At 40.2% G+C, this 9,176-nt stretch overlaps 1 protein-coding gene across 1 annotated transcript in view; it reads left to right on the top strand.

Moving 5' to 3' along the window:
- Window positions 1-544, top strand: part of sh3gl2b (SH3 domain containing GRB2 like 2b, endophilin A1) — a 9,027-nt gene extending 8,483 nt beyond the window's left edge. Inside the window, exon 9 of the mRNA XM_053481794.1 lies at window positions 1-544. This exon is cut by the window's left edge and continues 1,782 nt beyond it. The gene's annotated coding sequence lies outside the window, so the exon portion shown is untranslated.
- Window positions 545-9,176: the final 8,632 nt, after the last annotated feature.

Here is a 9,176-nt window from a genome sequence, read left to right as displayed (position 1 = left end):
GTGATGGGCGGGTCTTTAGCTTGTAGCTAAACACCAGCGTTAGCTATTGTAAGTTTTTTGCTATTTCCCTCACAAACACACACACATGCTGTTTTAAGGTGTGTTTGGTTTAGCTGTTAGCATGCTCAGAATTAGCATTAAAGCTCGCTAATGGCTTTTGTTTCACTTAATCACGCCCACAAAATAAAACACAATGTGATCCACTGCTTTATCACCGAATGCTGAACAAACATCCCGATCAAAAGTTTATCCACTTGTCCTCGCTAACTCTGCTGCTCAATCGCTCCAGCTAGACAAGTTTATACATAATTAATGAATATTAATCATTATTAATATTAATGATAATGATATTACAGCAATAACTGTCCCAGTGTGAGACGCTGAGCCCTGCATCACTACACCACCTCCTTCACTCTGTGTGTGTGTGTGTGTGTGTGTTTGTGTGTGTATTGTGGCATGTTTTTGTGTTAAACAGAACCTGAAGGTGGATTAATTGATTTAAATTAAACGTCAGTGTGATGCATATATTTATCTTCTGTATGGACCGGTTTGATCTACAGTGTGTATATACACTTATATAAATATATATATATATATATAATTCTATATATATAGTGTGTGTGTGTGTGTGTGTAAGCCGCTCTCTCCTTTGCTGGATGAACAGAAGCTGTAAAAGTCGTATCGCTTGATGTGATCACACAAATGTCACACACACCTCAAATAAAATGCAGTGTCACTAAAAATGAGTAACGAGTCCTGACTCTCACTCTCTCTCTCCCTCTCTCACACACACACACACACACACACACACACGAGACAGACACCAAAACTGATTAAAAAATGAGTAAGTTCCTTGTGCACACATATACACTGTATTGCCAAAAGTATTGGCTCGTCTGCCTTCACATGCATATGAACTTGGATAACATCCCATTTTTAGGGTTTAATATGATGTTGGCCCTTTACAGCCATAACAGCGTCACCTCTTCTGTGAAGGCTTTCCACGAGGTTGAGGAATGTGTTTATGGGAATTTTTGACCATTCTTCCAGAAGTACATTTGTAAGGTCAGATGCTGATGTTTGATGAGAAGGCCTGACTCACAGTCTCCGCTCTAATTCATCACAAAGGTGTTCTATCAGGCTGGGGTCAGGACGGTCAAGTTCTTCCACACTGAACTCGCTCATCCATGTCTTTATTGACCTTGCTTAGTACAACTTTGGGGACGGCCCCTTCTTGTTCCAACATGACTGCACAAGGTCGGAACAGGAAGGCGCCGTCCCCCAAAGGTGGCACTCTCGCCCTTGGCTTGTTCACCAGGGACTATCTGACCATTTTGATTCATGCACACTCACATTTCACACAAACATAAAATAGTTATTTTGATAGTGTAAAGCTGCTTTGCGACAATGACAATGTTAAAAGCGTTATACAAATGAATTGAATTGAAATGAATTGAACTCACAGGGGCTTCGTCATGCTGGATAAGGGTTGAGTTAGGTCCTCTTAGTTTCAGTGAAGGGGAACTGTAACGTTACAGGAAACACTGTTCTGTACAACTGTCTACTTCAAAGGGTGTGTGGAACAGCTTGGAACCTCATATGGGTGTGATGGCCAGGGGTGCACATACTTTTGCCCATTTGAAAATAATATTTAAGCTATAGATATTAACAAAAATTACAGTTAGAGACATTTAGATATTTTTTTCTACTTATTTATTTTGTTCTTCCTCTTCCGGCTGCTTCCATTAGAGGACGCCACAGTGGACCATTTGTCTCCATCAAACTCTGTCTTCTACATCTTCCTTTGTCATTCCAACCTCCTGCATATCCTCCCTCAACAAACCCTAAACGTCCTCTTGGGCCTTCCTCTTCTCCTCCTGCCTGGCAGCTACATCTCTAACATTCTCCTCCCAATATACCCCTCATCCCTTCTCTGCACATGTCCAAAACAGCTTAACCTGGTGTCTCTGACTTTGTCCCCAAACCATCCTACCTGCACTGTCCCACTAATACACTGATTCCTAGCCTTGTCTTACAATCTTCAGTCCCATAGCAAATCGCAGCATCCTCAGTTCTGCCATCTCAAACTCTGCTTCCTGTCTTTTTGTCAGTGGTGACGTCTCCAAACCATATATCGTTGCTGGTCTTACAACCGTCCTGTAAACTTTACCTTTCGTTCTTGCAAATACCTTTTTGTGACCTATCATGTCTGCCACTCGTCTCCACCCCATTCCACCAGTGCTGACGTCACTTCCTTTGTATTACTGATGATAATGATTGATTAAAGATGTATTGAGATTTTTTCTTTTTTACAGATTACCAGCCTATATAATATTAAATATTTTAATTAAAGTTTAAATTAGTGTGTCATATTAATATAATGTTGTTCAGCTATAACAGCTGATGTTAATTGATGTTAATATGGAGTCCAGGTAGTTATTGGAGGCTCAGGTAGACTTGTAAGAAATTCCAGTCTTGAACTATTGAGCAACTGCAGCCAAGTCAAGTCCTCAGAGAAACAGCTGCCAACACCAGTCGAGGCCAGAACTGTCTTTATGGTAGAGTAAAACCATACCCTGACACCAGACTCATCCCAAAGAGACACACGGGGCATCCATGTGACGAGATCTCCAACCAGAAGCGGGGCACCAGGATGGGTCAGACAGGTCCGGAGGGACGACGTGTGTAGCTCAACAGAGAGGGGGAAGAGAGAACAGGAGAGGGAGAGCAGAAGAGGAGAGATGGCAGTTAGGTCTGGTCACAGTCACACAATGTATAATGTGAATGTATATTAACTGTAGAGTGCAAGCAGAGACTCTGGCAGGACTAACTATGACATCATAACTGAAAGGGAGGAGCCAGAAGGAAACACAAACATGAGGGGGAACTGAGATGTAAAGCAACCATCAACAAACCTGAGTGATCAATGAGGGTGAGGAAGACAGCATCTAAACATACCAGTTTACCATAATACTCTAAGTGGAGACTCTTGCTTTCAGCCCCTCCTGTCTCCCTTTCCTCATCTTACACATTAAAACTTTCTCCTCTCGTTTAAACACACTCACACACACATTAACGGAAAGACTGTTGTTCTGTTCTAAATTATTAAAGCTTCTCCGTTTTTTTTTTTATTTTGCTCGCGACAGCGTAACAGCACGTTAATCCATGCTCGTGTAATGATGAGATGGACAAACTCGTCGATGCCTCTGTTCTTTGATTTTCTGCATTGTCAGATTATAGTACAAACCTCTGGGTGGATCCTGCACTTAAATCCAACTAAAAACTACTGAAGAACAAAACTCAGGCTCTATATCCTAACTTACATCTCACATACGTCCATGAGTCCCCCAGATCTGCTCCTTTACTTAAGGCTAATCTATTTATAAAAATGCTTGGCTAAATAAATAGGTTTTTAGCCTGGACTTAAACACTGAGACTGTGTCTTCAAATGAAAGGCTGGAATCTATAATCACACCGAGATATTTCACTGTTGCACTTGATGGAACAGAAAGGCCATCTAAAGTTACAATGTGATCTAGAATCTTACTCCTAGCTGTATGCGGTCCTATGACTAGAACTTCTGTCTTATCAGGATTTAGCAGAAGGAAGTTAATTAGCATCCAATTTCTTATGTCCTGCACACATTGCTCAACTTTAGTAAGCTGCTTTTTTCATCTGGTTTTGCTGAGACATATAACTGTGTGTCGTCAGCATAACAGTGAAAACTAATACCATGCTTACGGATTATGTTGCCCAGAGGAAGCATGTAAAGGGAAAAAAGCAGTGGACCTAAAACTGAACCCTGTGGAACACCAAACTCCACTAGAGAACATGCATAATAATCTCCATTTAAGTCTACATACTGATACCGATCGGTCAAATAGGATCTGAGCCAGGAGAGGGCTGTACCCTTAATACTGTAAGCATATTTTAATTATTTAATATTTAAATATATTTGTGTATGCAGCAATGTAGCAATTGGATATTATTAATCAACATAATATTAATCTTAGTGAAATAATATAGAGTTTAGGTGAGAAAAGCAGACAGGGAGTATGACAGGTCGTAAAACATAGCAGTAAGGGGATGGTTAGAGTGACCAAGATAAGACAAGATAAGGTGTCAGGTGTTGGACTTGGCAGAGACTCGAGCAAACCTAATGAAGGATTGAAACAAGTGTTGGATACACGTACACATGTCTAAGTAAGAATATAGACAAATATCCAAAAGACACACTATCAGTTTTAAGAATACTGAGTTTAATTAAAGTAGACACAAAAATAAACTAGTATGTGCATTTACCAAATAAAAAGATGCTTATACATGGTCTGTCTCTTGAGAACTGCAGAATAAACCAGGAACAACCAACAGATAGAAAAAACCAAGGTCAAAGCAGGGAGGATAGAATAATCCTGGAACAACCAACAAAAAAACCAAGAACACAAGAAATAATCAGGTGACAGACACCAGATAAGCACCAGGCACTAGGAACCCGATAAAAGAAGAGAAACATGAAAGGAACCGATGACCAAATAATAAAAAGAGGTGTACGGGGAACTACAGTGGAACCTCGGATTAAGAGCATAATTCGTTCCAAACACGTACTCCAAAACACTCGTAAACCAAATTTAATTTTCCCATAGGAAATAATGAAAACTTAAATTATTCGTTCTACAGCCCAAAAAAATAAATACAAAAAAATAATTAATACAAAATATTAAGTAAAAATAAAACAAATTAACCTGCACGTTACCTTTCAAAAAAGTAAAAAAAAAAAATCCAGGCAGATAAGTGTTTCCCTTTGTGCATGCAGGTGCTGTGTGTGTGTATGTGTGTGTGTGAGAGGCTAGAGTAAGTGGAGACTCTTGCTTTCAGCCCCTCCTGTCTCCCTTTCCTCATCTTACACATTAAAACTTTCTCCTCTCGTTTAAACACACTCACACACACATTAACGGAAAGACTGTTGTTCTGTTCTAAATTATTAAAGCTTCTCCGTTTTTTTTTTTAATTTTGCTCGCGACAGCGTAACAGCACGTTAATCCATGCTCGTGTAATGATGAGATGGACAAACTGGTCGATGCCTCTGTTTTTTGATTTTCTGCATTGTCAGGTTATAGTACAAACTTTCGGGTGGATCCTGCACTTAAATCCAACTAAAAACTACTGAAGAACAAAACTCAGGCTCAATATCCTAACTTACATCTCACATTCGCGTTCACACACACCGGACTGCATTACCCACAATGCATCTCCCACATTGGACTACACTTCCGTAAACAGAGGTCATAAATCACCGTCTCTCTCCCGCTACACTGTTTTATCTAAAAAAGCACTAAACAAGACACTCGTGTGAGCGCAAACTAACAGAATCACTGCTGTAAAGTAAAACAAACAAACAAATGACCCAGCACCTCACCTCTGAAAAGATTTGCCACAGAGCAGTTTTTCTAGGGGAGAGCAGAGTGTGTGTCTCTCACCTTAATTTCTCTGCACGTGTGTGTGTTTGTAAATGGGGGTTTCACACACACACAAACAAACACACACACAGCGGGCACAGTGTCTAATTACGCACGCGCACACACACACACACACACACACACACCGCGATGAGGAAGAAAATAGATTTTTAACCTCTGTATTGAGAATTTCCTTTGCCTACTCGCGCGCACACACGTGTTATAAGAAACAGTACACGCGCTGTACACATGCGCTTTCGAATACATAATAAAATATGTTTCACACACACACGTAGTGACAGTGTTATAGTAAACAGTACACGCGCGCACAGATGTTGATTATACCAGTAAGAGACGCGCACTAAGACCCAGCAGGGAAGACGATTACGCAGCGCAAGAGAAAGAAAAACCGTTATCTCAGTTGTGATCACGTGACGCTCGGCGTCTAAACCAGAAGCGCATGCGTGAAACATGATACTCGGTGCTCGTATACCAAGAAAATGCTCGTTTTTTAAGTTAGATTTTATAAAAAATCTTTGCTCGTCTTGCAGAACACTCGTAAACCACGTTACTCCTAATCCAAGGTTCCACTGTATATAATAACTTGTACACTTGAAACCAAACTTGAAAGGATCAGGAGTTTTCCCATGAGATGAGGCATACGTGCAGATGGCCATGTGGGCAGACTGGTACGGGCAGATAAGGAATAGACAAAATCAGAGACAAAAGAGCCAGTCTTATAAATAACATATTTTAATAAGAGTAGACACAGAATAAAAATGTGTATCTACATGGTAATAACATAAGGGGCCAGGGTAAAAGCATCAACAGAAATAAAATTTCTCAGAAGGAACACGATCTGAACTGCTCTGGCTGTCCGAATCATCCAAAGGGATGAAGTCATCATTGGAGAAGTCGCAGTTAGCTATAAAATAGAATAAAATGTTTAAAAACATTGAATTGGGTAAAATAAGGCAAATAAATAAAATAGTGCAAAGAAGATACTTACCCATGGCTGGTCGCTTAAGAAATGAAGAACAAACCAAAGAAACGCAAGGAAAAAAGCCTTGAAAACAAGCGCCACCCCGATATTTTTATAAAAAGATACGAAAAGTGTAAAGATAATGGAAAATAATTATTAATGAAAATGAATTATAATGGAAAAAATTATAAGCAGAGGGAGGAGTCAAATAACGAGGTGTAATTATGATGGAAAAAATTATTGATGAACAATGGATTATAATAGGTTAATATTTTGCTGTGGTCAGCAGAAGAATGAACAAGGGAGGAGACTGGGTATTTCCCCCCTTTCATGAACTATAAAAGGAGCGTGCTTTTCACTGTGAATTTAGTCTGGACTTGGCACTGCTTTGTTTTTTTTCTGATCCAAAGCATGGCTAGGCCGGCACATCTGGGTTCTTATCGCTGCAATAAAAGCCTGACTTACTTCATCCAGCTCTGCGTGGCGTCTGAAATCTTCTTTAATTCTCTTTGTAAGTAATTTGTTAAATGTTTGATATTTTAAACTGAAGGCAACTTCAACAGGTGGAAGAATTATCTCCCACAATTCCTACTACATTTTCTAATCTGTGAAGAAGAATAGCGTGATCAACAGTGTCAAAAGCTGCACTGAGGTCGAGTAATACAAGCATAGTTACACAACCCTGATCAGAGGCCAATAGAATGTCATTTACTACTTTAACGAGTGCTGTCTCTGTACTGTGATGAGGCCTAAATCCTGACTGATACAGTTCATGTATGCCATTTCTATGTATATATGAGCATAGCTGCTCCGCTACTATCTTTTCCAGAATCTTAGAGATAAAGGGGAGGTTTGATATCGGCCTGTAACTGGACAGCTGACAGGGGTCGAGGTCAGGTTTCTTAATTATTGGTTTGATAACTGCTAATTTAAAAGATTTTGGAACATAACCAATGCTGAGTGAAGAATTAATTATTCTCAACAGGGGTTCTGTTATTGCTGGTACTATCTGTTTAAGAAAATGTGTCGGTACAGGATCTAATATACAGGTTGATGAATTTGAAGAAGAGATGAGTGAAATTAGTTCATTCTCTTCAAGGGGAGTAAAGTATTCAGTAAAAGGTCAAAAAAGTTAAATGTACGGATAAGAATCAGCTGAAGGACCAGTTTGCAACTTATTAGGTCAATTGGCAACATGATTGGGTCTAAAAAGAGCCTCTCAGAGTGGCAGTGTCTCTCAGAAGTCAAGATGGGCAGAGGATCACCAATTCCCACAATGCTGTGGTGAAAAATATTGGCGCAATATCAGAAAGGAGTTTCTCAGAGAAAAATTGCGAAGAGCTTGAAGTTTCTGTATCATCATCTACAGTGTCTAATATCATCCAAAGATTCAGAGAACCTGGAACAATCTCTGTGCAAAAGGGTCAAGGCTGGAAGACCATACTGGATGTCCCCGTGATTTCTGTCCCTTAGACGGCCAGACTGGAATCACATACAGGAGTGCTACTGTAATGGAAATCACAACATGGGCTCAGTGATACGTCCAGAGAACATTGTCGATGAACACAATCCATCGTGCCATTCGCCGTTATTCGGCTAAAACTCTATAGGTCAAAAAAGAAGCCAAATCTAAACATGATCCAGAAGCTCAGGGGCTTTCTCTGGGCCAAGGCTCATTTAAAATGGACTGTGGCAAAGTGGAAAACGTCTCGGGTTACTTTGCTGTAACCCTGTTCCCTGAAAAATCGGGAAAGAGAGGCTGCGTGAAAACGCTATGGGAATGTCTTACTGTGTTGCCGGTTGTGAAGCATGTGTGTATCAAACACGCAAAATTTTGGGGGTGAGGACTTGGATCAGGGGGATGGGGGGGGGGGGGGGGGGGGTCAGTTTTAGAGCTTTGTAATTCATGTTTTTGCATATAGTATACACACACACACAGACTATCTCACTTCGATGTGTTCGTTTTAGAAGAGGATGAGTGTAAATAACAAAAGAGGAAGCAAGACCCTGAGGATGATGACGATGATGAGTGTGTGTGAGAGTATGTGTTAATGTTACATCACACAAAGATGTTATTTTTATAAAACCCACTCAGTCCCCACGACAAACTCTTTTTTTTTTTACTTTTATACCTTTGTTTCTGTTTCGTGCAAATGGAATGCAGACTTTATTAATAAAATGTAAGGTTTTATAACACTGTAAGACATTATAATCTAATAAGAAGATTCCTGTGCCTTGAGATCAGACCCCTCACTGTGCCTCCTCATGTCTTCTGTGGTAACACCTTCTATATCCTGTACCCAGACGAGGAGACATCCAGGTGGCTCTTGTCTGCTAGAACCCTTTAGTTTAATCAGGAGAATGTAAATGTATGTCCTCTCACCTGTCTGTCTCCGGGTCTCTCTAGGACTGACATGTTAATGATGGTTCTTTTGATGTTCGGGACGTAGCACCGTTTAAATGTGCTCTCTTTGCTGAGAATAAACAGAGATCTTCAGACATCAAGCCTGCGTGTGTGTGTGTGTGTTTGTCTCTCCCGGTCGATCGGGCCCGGACTGGTAAGTGTATCAAGGTACGGCGGACACAACAAGCTAAAAATCTTGTTCTCTTAGCTTAAAACTTAGCTCGGACACACACATCTTCATTTAAAATCTAACATAAAATGACCAATTCAATTCAATTCAATTCAATTTTATTTGTATAGCGCTTTTAGCAATTTTCATTGCCGCAAAGCAGCT

Source organism: Clarias gariepinus, chromosome 22 (assembly GCF_024256425.1).
Source record: "Clarias gariepinus isolate MV-2021 ecotype Netherlands chromosome 22, CGAR_prim_01v2, whole genome shotgun sequence".
In the NCBI taxonomy this organism is placed as follows: Eukaryota; Metazoa; Chordata; class Actinopteri; order Siluriformes; family Clariidae; genus Clarias; species Clarias gariepinus.
The sequence above is the reverse complement of the archived record's forward strand: the minus strand, read 5'-3'. Positions and strand labels throughout refer to the sequence as shown.